Source organism: Mytilus trossulus, chromosome 7 (assembly GCF_036588685.1).
Source record: "Mytilus trossulus isolate FHL-02 chromosome 7, PNRI_Mtr1.1.1.hap1, whole genome shotgun sequence".
Lineage (NCBI taxonomy): Eukaryota > Metazoa > Mollusca > Bivalvia > Mytilida > Mytilidae > Mytilus > Mytilus trossulus.
In genome coordinates, this window is record NC_086379.1 from 49,165,897 (window position 1) to 49,177,073 (window position 11,177).

Here is an 11,177-nt window from a genome sequence, read left to right on the forward strand (position 1 = left end):
ATAGCATGTCGTAATTACAAAATGTACGACATCACTTTGTCGTAATAACGACATATAATGTGGAAATAATAACATCCTTAGCATTGTTACGTTGTGAGCATCAAAACAACATTTTCATCTTCATCTTAATAACCACTTATCAGAACTGAATCACACTTGATATACGTGTGCACTATAAGGTCCTTTTCAAATGTTGTCACTTAGGTATCAATTGGTTAAAACACACGACCGCCAAGGGACTTTGAAGAATCAAATGTTAAAATTTTTCTTCTCAAGATCGCTGAAATGACTGAGTTTACTAAACTTAGTATAAATATACAATATGTACCTAGTATCCATGGACTTAAAAAAGTGTTTACGCTGTGTGCTGATCCGAAGTTAAAAATGGCCGCCAGTGAGAGCAAAGTTTGTATCAAAACCCTATTGTTAACATAATCATTCAGTTGGGTTTTTTTTCATCTTGAAGATGTGTTAAGTAAACGAAAGGTTATGTGTGCTATTGCAATTGCTTGTCGTCCGTCTTCATGGTCTTCGTCTGTAGTTACCGTTAAACTTTTATTAAAGATTACAAAAATCACAAACTATTGAAAAAGTTTAGCCGCAGTCGCCGCAAATTCAATTTCTTTGTTTCACTATTTATGACTTTCTATCTATTTATGATATATACGCAGGCAAAACAAAAATCTGCTATTCAGCTTAGTGGTCTATTTGTATAGTTTTGTGATAATAATTGTTGTTGTTGTTGTTGATAATAATTGCATAAAGTTTATTCTTGCGTGTGCTTGACATATATTTCTGTCACGTTGTGTTATCATTCAATATTTTTAAACATTGCCATAAAGCGGGAGGTTTGGCTAGCCATTAAACCAAGTTCAATCCACCATTTGATTTTAAAAATGTCATGTTCTTATTCAGGAATATGACAGTTGTTACCAAATAGTTCGTTCTATGTATGTTAAGGGTTTAATTTTGTTCACTTCAGTGTTCCTGTTGTTCGTTTATTTTCCTCTTACAGTTCATGTGTTTCCATCGGCTTTAGTTTGTAACCCGGATTTGTTTTCTCTCAATCGGTTTATTACAATTGAACACCGGTACACTACTTGTGTCTTTATATAGTAATAGTGTTCATGTTGTTGGTTGCCGGTCAAAATAGATGGATATTAAGAAATGACAATACATGTAGCTGTCCTAAAAAAAAGGTTTTAGAAGACACAATTCAGATATGGGTCAACCTGATCTTTCTTAAACTTTCGGCAAATGTCCATTTTGGAATGATATATCCTTAACAGATTTGGGATAAATGTAACGGTTTTCGAGACAATATATACAAAATATAATGTGTGACCATTTAATTTATGTCCTATTTTTTAAGTTGGTATCAGCGGCTGTGTTTTTGAGGAGTCATAAATCGAAGCACGCCTTTTGTGAATGAAACATTTTAAAATCAGGGAAAATCAAACTTACTCTCAAAAAATTCTACACAGTACATGTTTATGTAGTTTCAAAGAAGATTTTTAAAAACACGCATACGACAGACGACGACGAACAACAACCGATTGCTATCGCTTGCATACACTCGGGCACGAGACACAACTGGTGAAGGTCGGGGGATCAATAAGCTCGACTATTAGGAGTCTACAGTTTAACATAGGCTCCAATTTTGAAAATTCTCCCTAAAGAACTATCAGGCCATATTGGACAAATCTAACAGAACGGATGATCCTTATAGGATGATAATTAAATATATAAAAAAAGAATATGGCATGATTGCCTATGAGACAACTCTCCACTAGAAACCAAATTGACATGTAAAGAAATTAACATATATAGGTCACCGTACAGCCTTTAATAATGAGCAAAGCTCATTACGCATTGTCAGCTGTAAAAAGAATCCGAAATGACAAATGTAAAACATTTTTAAACGAGAATCTAACGGAATAATGAATGTACAAAACAATAAATGAAACACAAATATGTAACACATCAACAAGCGACAACCACTGAATTACAGGCTCCTGACTTGAGATAGGTACTTACATGCAGAATGTGGACAGGGTAAACATATTAGCGGGATCCTTACCCTCCCCTAAGTTTGTAGGAATAGTTATCTTGGGAAACATTGGTTTTAAGAACTTGGGGTCCACAATTTTTATAAAGGCTTCAACGGAGAGGTGCTGTACAAATTTCATTAAGAACCAACTGTAGCAATGCAGTTATAATTTGCATCAAGCATCAGTAGATCATTAAGATGCAATTTTGTACAAAATTTATGAAGGTACAGAGGTCCATGGATCTGGGCACTAGGAGTCCAAAGATTAACACAGTCTTTATTTGGTAAAGCTAAAACTTCATCTTCTACAGAACTCGAAATGGAATGCAATCATATGTACACACCAAACATAATTAGTGGGTCCAAGGCGCCTGAATCGCTCTTCTGTTCAACTCGATCTCATTTGACTTGATTAAGATTAAAGAATATGGTTCTAGTATGTACAAGTAAATAACTTTAATTCAAGATGTAAACCTCTGAGGAGTCAAAAATTTCTAGAATTAAACTTTTTTTCTTAACCTGATTGTTGGGTTTATAAGACTGTAACAAAATAATTGGTGAGGAAAAAGTCAAATGGTCGTGCAATTCTGTTTTTGCTACAGCCCTTAGAAAATGTCCAATTTTGATGATTTTCCCATTTTTCATCGATTATACCCATTTCTTGGGCTATTATTGTGAAAAAAAATCACAGTTCCATAATTAAACTTTTTTTCATACTTTCTATAAAGATGAAGCTAGTGGATATATCTGAATAAATTTTACTTAAAAAAACTATAGGTAGGTGTTAATATAAGAAAGTTTTATCATGTTTTGACGCTTTTTTGTGTAAGATATACCATGCTGTCAATTTTGTATATTTTGTGATTTTCTGTTTTAAGAACAAAATGCATATTATTTCAACTTTTTTGTTATAAATGATTGAGAAAATACACATCTAAGAAATTTGAAAAGACCAAAATGATATGGGATGTACATGATTATTTTTTTGTATCCCTAACCAATTTTCTCAATATTTTGGCTAAAAATACTGACTTGATTGGTCGTAAAATTTGAAAACTGGATTACTCAAAAACCATTCATTGCAAATATATAATTTTTTCACAGAGTTAAGTTTTATTATAATATTTTAAAAATTCATTGATGTTTTTCACTTTAATCGCATGTTTTGGAAGTAATTCAAGAACTAGATTTCAACGATTCTCAAAAAAATATGAATTTGTTTACGCTACAAACTCTGTCCTCACTCTTATGGCCTCAAAAAGTGACAAAGATAAGGTTGTCGTAGTTATGGCATATAGCGACCAGGAGCCTGTAATTCCGGGGTTGTCGTTTGTTGCTGTATTACATATTTTTTTTGTTCACTTCATATTATTAAAACCGTTAGTTTTCTCGTTTGAATTAAATTGTTTTAAAGTTGTCCTTTCAGGGCCTTTTATGGCTGACTATAAAGGGGTTTTGTTCATTATTGAAGTCATTATGATGACCTATACTTGTTAATTTCTGTTTCATTTAGTCTCTTTGCAAACATGATACGTATTCTTTATTATATATAGTGATGCTGTTATAATTACGACATGTATGTACGGATGTCGTTATTACGACAATGGCGATGTCGAAAATACGACATGTTATGTCGAAAATACGACATAGTGATATCATTATTATGACATACTATGTCGAAATTGCGACCTATTTTTTTTTTCGAATGACCCTTATCGGCTTTCGTAGTAGGTTATTGATACACGTACTTGTCACAGATTTTTGACATTGTGTTAGAAATGACCTTATCATAATATTTTGTCTCAGTTGCTATACTTTATCATATATTGTTTATATCTTGATACAAAAAAAAGAGCAACACAACTTTGTCAAGCGGGATATCCAGGGCATACCATGCAATACATAAAACTATGAGTGGCCGTTCATGTCATTTGCGCGATTATATACGCGTATATAATTTTCAACGCGTATATATACGCGTATATTGTGGTTTTCAACGCGTATATTGTGGTTTTCAACGCGTATATTGTGGTTTTCAACGCGTATATTATCGTTTTATACGCGTATATTGTTAAAATAAACACGTTTATACTTTATTCCAATTTATTTATCATATACGCGTTAATATACGCGTTGAAAACCACAATATACGCGTATATATACGCGTTGAAAATTATATTATGAGTGGCCGTTCATGTCATTTGCGCGATTATATACGCGTATATAATTTTCAACGCGTATATATACGCGTATATTGTGGTTTTCAACGCGTATATTGTGGTTTTCAACGCGTATATTGTGGTTTTCAACGCGTATATTATCGTTTTATACGCGTATATTGTTAAAATAAACACGTTTATACTTTATTCCAATTTATTTATCATATACGCGTTAATATACGCGTTATTTGCATAAATATACGCGTTAATATACGCGTTAATATACGCGTTATTTGTGTTAATATACGCGTATGAAATCATTATATACGCGTTAATAAACATTCGTTTGTCTTATTGTTTTAACCAATGAAAGCTGCGTTCTTAAACTGGTTTGCATGTGACAATTGTATAACGGTCCGTGTAACACTTATCAAATCAAAGTTTTAAAAAGTTTTGAAATTTTAGATTTTTGGAATTTTGATCCAAGTTTTAAAATATCAAAATTTCAAATTGTGTTAAAGTTTTGAAATTTTGAAATTTTAACCAAATTATTAAAATATCAAAATTCTTAATATCGTTTATAAATTTGATAGTTTAGAAATTTGATCAAACTTCTAAAATACTAAATCTAACGCGCAATTTTAATTATTTCACTTTTTGAAAGTTTGATTTTTCAAATGTTTGCTTAAAATATCAAAATAGAAAAGGGGCAATAAGAGGGATACCTGTAAAAAGCGAAAGGAAATAAAAGCGGAACGATAAGAAACAATATGAATTAAAAACATACTGATACTTAAAAGTTTATGTATGAAATAAAACGGACAGTTGTAAGCGGTGAAAAAATAATGACAAAATTAATATTTCTTCAAAGAAGATACCAGACGTACGGCTCTGATATTGACCATTTTACCTGCTGGTTTTTCTAGCACCCATATTTTTGGAGAAACAGGAGTAACAGTAAAAACTGAACAACTCGCAGTAGTTCATATAGTATGGTTATGTTGAGCATGTATATATACATTTTCTACTAAACTCTTAAGCAATAAAAAAGCCCAATACACGATGTATTACTTCTTTTGATTTCATTTTTTTTTCTGTTTTGCTTTACGACTTCTTACTTTCTGCAATCATGTTGGCTAAAGAATATGTCATTTCATGTACAGAATGAACGATCATCTTAAACGTTTTTATCTATTCTTTGTAAGTTGTTTGCCCTAAATATTCAGCTTTAAGCGTTCCGTAAGAAGGTTGGTCAAGAAAAGCGCTTCATGATACTGAATGCACGGTGTCCTAATTAAGGTTGTGCTAGTCCACAACGTGGGAGGTTTTTAATATAATCTTATTTACGCTGAAATTAAGACGGTACTAAGATCCAATATCACAAAATTGGAGCCAAGATATTGTTACAAGGTATCTACAACAACTCATCATAGATTGATACCAGGTTATAAATTTTGCCGCTTTTTGCGCCAGACGCGCGTTTCGTCTACAAAAGACTTATCATTGACACTCGAACCAAATTAAGTTAAAAAGGCAAATAAAGTCAAATGAAATTGAAAAGGCCAAATAAAGTAAACTTTTAAATCCAACGTATAGCTCTGGTTTTGTAAAAGTTGAAACCTTTCATATCATATATAAATGTATACCATAAACATTATTTTCACGAGCATTTATATTTATGTAATAGTTACCGCTGTACTACATTTAGCACCCAACCGTTTCATTCATGTTTATGTAATATTTGCCGCTGTACTACATTAAGCACCCATCTATCCAGTTGTAGGTGTTGGCATTTTGAAAGTTGAAAATTGTTTTCAAAGTTTATATCAGCGATAAATAGTAATCTTCTGGGAAACCAATATTTAGATAGTCACTATTTGTCACTATGTAATAATAATATTCTGTGCCAGCAGAGGACAAAAGAAAAATTCTCCATGCCTTTAATGTTAGATATGAACCAGATAAGTTGATTAATAGCGATGAAAAACTTTAAAAAAAGTTAGCACTTCGACACATTTAAAAAATAAAACTTTCAAAAAGTGAAATTATCAAAATTGCACGTTATGTTTAGTATTTTAAAAGTTTGATCAAGTTTCTCAACTATCAAATTTATAAACGATATTTAGCATTTTGATATTTTAATAATTTGGTTAAAATTTCAAAATTTCAAAACTTTAACACAATTTGAAATTTTGATATTTTAAAACTTGGATCAAAATTCCAAAAATCTAAAATTTCAAAACTTTTTAAAGCTTTGATTTGATAAGTGTTACACGGACCGTTATACAATTGTCACATGCAAACCAGTTTAAGAACGCAGCTTTCATTGGTTAAAACAATAAGACAAACGAATGTTTATTAACGCGTATATAATGATTTCATACGCGTATATTAACACAAATAACGCGTATATTAACGCGTATATTAACGCGTATATTAACGCGTATATTTATGCAAATAACGCGTATATTAACGCGTATATGATAAATAAATTGGAATAAAGTATAAACGTGTTTATTTTAACAATATACGCGTATAAAACGATAATATACGCGTTGAAAACCACAATATACGCGTTGAAAACCACAATATACGCGTATATATACGCGTTGAAAATTATATACGCGTATATAATCGCGCAAATGACATGAACGGCCACTCATAATATAATTTTCAACGCGTATATATACGCGTATATTGTGGTTTTCAACGCGTATATTAACGCGTATATGATAAATAAATTGGAATAAAGTATAAACGTGTTTATTTTAACAATATACGCGTATAAAACGATAATATACGCGTTGAAAACCACAATATACGCGTTGAAAACCACAATATACGCGTTGAAAACCACAATATACGCGTATATATACGCGTTGAAAATTATATACGCGTATATAATCGCGCAAATGACATGAACGGCCACTCATAATATAATTTTTAACGCGTATATATACGCGTATATTGTGGTTTTCAACGCGTATATGATAAATAAATTGGAATAAAGTATAAACGTGTTTATTTTAACAATATACGCGTATAAAACGATAATATACGCGTTGAAAACCACAATATACGCGTTGAAAACCACAATATACGCGTTGAAAACCACAATATACGCGTATATATACGCGTTGAAAATTATATACGCGTATATAATCGCGCAAATGACATGAACGGCCACTCATATAAAACCTTTAAGAGAATCAGTAATTGCACAGAAAACTGAAAATGCCTGTAACGCTTATCGGGTGAATGAAATTTACTCTGATCAATCACTTGTCATCTGTTCTGTTATAATCCAATTAATATAAGCCTCATCTTCGTTGAAATTTAGAATATATCGAAAGAAAGAAAACGAACTTCTTTTTAGACATGTATTTGCATCATCAAAATTATGTTTCTAACAAAGGGACATTAGCTACAATTTAGAAAAAAAATAGGATAAGAAAAGATATCATTTGTTTCAATCATTAATAAAAGTGGAATTTTGAAATCATAGTTCAGTATAAGCCGTCATTCGAGATTACAATTTGACAATATTAACCTGAAGTTTCAAATTGGTTAACGTTCAAGATAAGCTCAATGTATAATTATTACTTTCATGTCAATAATTCAAACTCATTTTAACTTTTGCTAAAGATTGGTTACGCATGTGCCAAGCATGTTCATTTACATGTACTAAAATGAAAAGAATGTCAACATTGAAAGTGAAACAAGAGGGAACTACCTTATTGGATAGTTCGACCCAAAAAGTAGTATATAGAAAAACGTAGACTTAAACGTTTTTTTTAATCCATTGAAATTTAAATAAAACAACTCTGAAAACACGTTCTTTTTTTATTGCAATTGCTTGTCTGTCTGCTTTCATTTTATGTTTCAATATATATTAATATCGGTTCAATAGGCCATCAACATTTTTCGAAAGACATCTTAACGGATATAGTTATATGTGGTATGAGTGCCAACGAGACAGCTCTCCATCCAAGTCAAATTTTATAAAAGTAAACTATAATCATAGTTAGAAAGTCTTCAACACGGGTCCTTGACTCTCACCGCAAACATGGCACAGCAAGCTATTAAATCAATTCTAGGTAGAATCGTCAGGATCAGTTCTAGTCGTAGAACTGTCAGCAAATCTGATTAAATCAGTTCTAATCGTAGAACTGTCAGCAGAACTGACAAAATCAGTTCTAACCATAGAACACTCAGCAGAACTGTCTAAAACTGTTCTAGCCTGTCAGGATTTACGAACAGTTCTATATGACATCACTGCAGTTAGGGATCTGTCTAAAACTGTTCTATCCGTATAATATATATTTTATTCTTTTGACTTACTAATATTCATCTTTAAAATAAAGAGTTCTTAAAACTATTCTATAAATAGAACTTGCAAAATCAATTCTAGTCGTAGAACTGACCAAAACAATTCTAATTGTAGAACTGTTCTATTCGTAGCACTGTCCTAGTAATATAACTGACCTGTTTAAATCAGTTGTAGATGGACAAAATGAGTTCCCGAAATGTTCTAGCTAGAACTGGCTGAAATGTGTTAGGATGACAGTTCTACATACTGTCTTAAAACAGTTCGCTATTGACAGATCTAGATTTGATGAGAGGTTAGAAGTTATCTCCACTGTATCTCCCCGTTGGTACGATATTCCATGGTTTGTATTTCCTTTAATGATATCCTTGATAAAGAGTTACTGCTAACAAGGAAGCTATATAACCAAGAGTTCCAAGTGGTCAAGTTAAAGCCATCCGTTCGTAAGTTTTACGGACGCCATAACGAGTTGGTTGACCGTTATGAATATCTGTTTCACAGATATGTTCTCTAATATGTGTCTAAAGTCGTAAATGTAGCTATGTACAATCACGTCCCAATTTTGTTGTGTTTTTGTATCAATGTTTGTCTGTTTTTTTTTTTTTTTTTTTTTAGCCATTGCGTTGTCGGTTTATTTTCGACTTTGATATTGAATATCCCTCTGGTATCTTTCGAACCCATTTTTTTTTATTGTTTCTTAATGTAAAATCAAAAATGTTCTATAACAAGACAGTTTTTGGTTCGATGGTACTGGACTTGAATGGATCATTATGAATAATAAGTGTCAATTGTCATACGACATAAAATCCGAATTAACTTTGTCCGTTTAAAAAACATTGTTTTTGTCAAAATCGTAGATATTGCCCCTTACAACATATCGGTAAATGTGAAATGTGTTAACCCGTCAATCTTAAAACACTTCTCTTACATTTCAAAAATTCTTAATATATGTTTAAACAACAATGCGTCCACATTACACGGATGCCCCATCCTCACTATCATTTTCTTTCTTTAGTGGACCGTAAAAACGGAATAAAACCTTTTTGTCTTTAAAATTAAAAAGATCATAGCATAAAGAACATGTGTACTAAGTATTAAGTTGATTGGAAATCAACTTCATCAGAAACTACCTCGACAAAAAAATGAGAATTTGAGGCGGGACAGACGGACGAACGAACGAACGGTTGATTGATTGATTGTTGGTTGCTTTATGCCGCATCAGCACAAAAATGCTATATCGCGGCGAGAGCTAAATTATGTTTTTTCAATTTAAAGCATATTTTTAAAATAAGACAAAAAAGTCCTTGAATATACTAAAATCCTAGACTAAAGCAAATTGATTATTTACAAATAAAAATCAACAGTAAGATAACGTGATAAAAATTAAAAACTACTTAAATATAGTAACATTTCTATATTCTATAATAAATTCCAATTTCTTTTAAAAATGCAACAATATTTGTAAATGGAACATTATTGAATAAATCATACATATTATTGACACTGAAATGCTTCTTACGAATATCAGCAAAGTCAATACAATTAATTAAAACATGTTTCATAGTATACTTGCAGTTGCAAGGTACATATTGTGGTTCATCGTCATTTTGTAAAAAGATACTCGTGGGTTATTCTAGTATGACCAACACGACATCTAGTTATAACACACTGATCTTTTCTGCACATAAAATTATTAAAAGGTTTGCCTAAATTAGGTATAATTTATACAATTTATTATCATCTTTTTTACGAACGAACGGACGAACGAACGAAGCAACGGACGAACGAACGAAATGAATGACGAACGGACGCACAGACCAGAAAACATAATGCCCATAAATGAGACAAAACACGACGGAATAGTTACACAAAAAGAAAGGATTGACGGTGAAACATCTAAAACAATCGTTCTTTGTCTTTTTCAGTTTCATATTATGTTTTATCGGCTTATATATCCTAATTTACCTGAATAAATTGACAAATTAAAGTTTTTTACAAATATAATTTGACACGAACTCTTCAAGATAGTATTGAGTTTTAAGTGTTATGTATACTTATAATTTAAAACCAGTACTTTTGACAACAAAGAAACTAGTATAATCAATCGGAAGAAGAAGTAAACATACAACATTGAAAATCATCAGGTTGGTTTTGTACATTTCAAGATTATTTGGTCAACGACTTTTGTATTCGATGTTGTTTGCATCTGTTTCGTACAAAAAAAATAACACCTAGAAGGTTGAATTTTTGTTTGTTACTTCAGCTCAAAGGAAAACTATGGAGTTTCATATTTTTCATGTCAGGCCTTTAAAAGTCGGAATCGAACCTCTACCGTCCTTCAATCTGAAAAAAAAACACATCATGCTTTATATACTAGTATCGGAGACATAAAATAGTCATAAGAAAATTCATGAGAATCAGTATGTCGTAGACTTACCAGCTCTTGTGAGTGAATAATTCTCATTTAGACATATATACCAGATTAACATCACAACGGCACAGAGTTGCTTCATCCTCAAACAGTGCAAATGTCAAACAAGGAAGTACGAAATAATACTTGTATTTATGAACCTTTTGTATTTACGTGACACTCACATCTTTAGATGTATACAACCGTCTATTTATAAATGTTAAAAGGTTT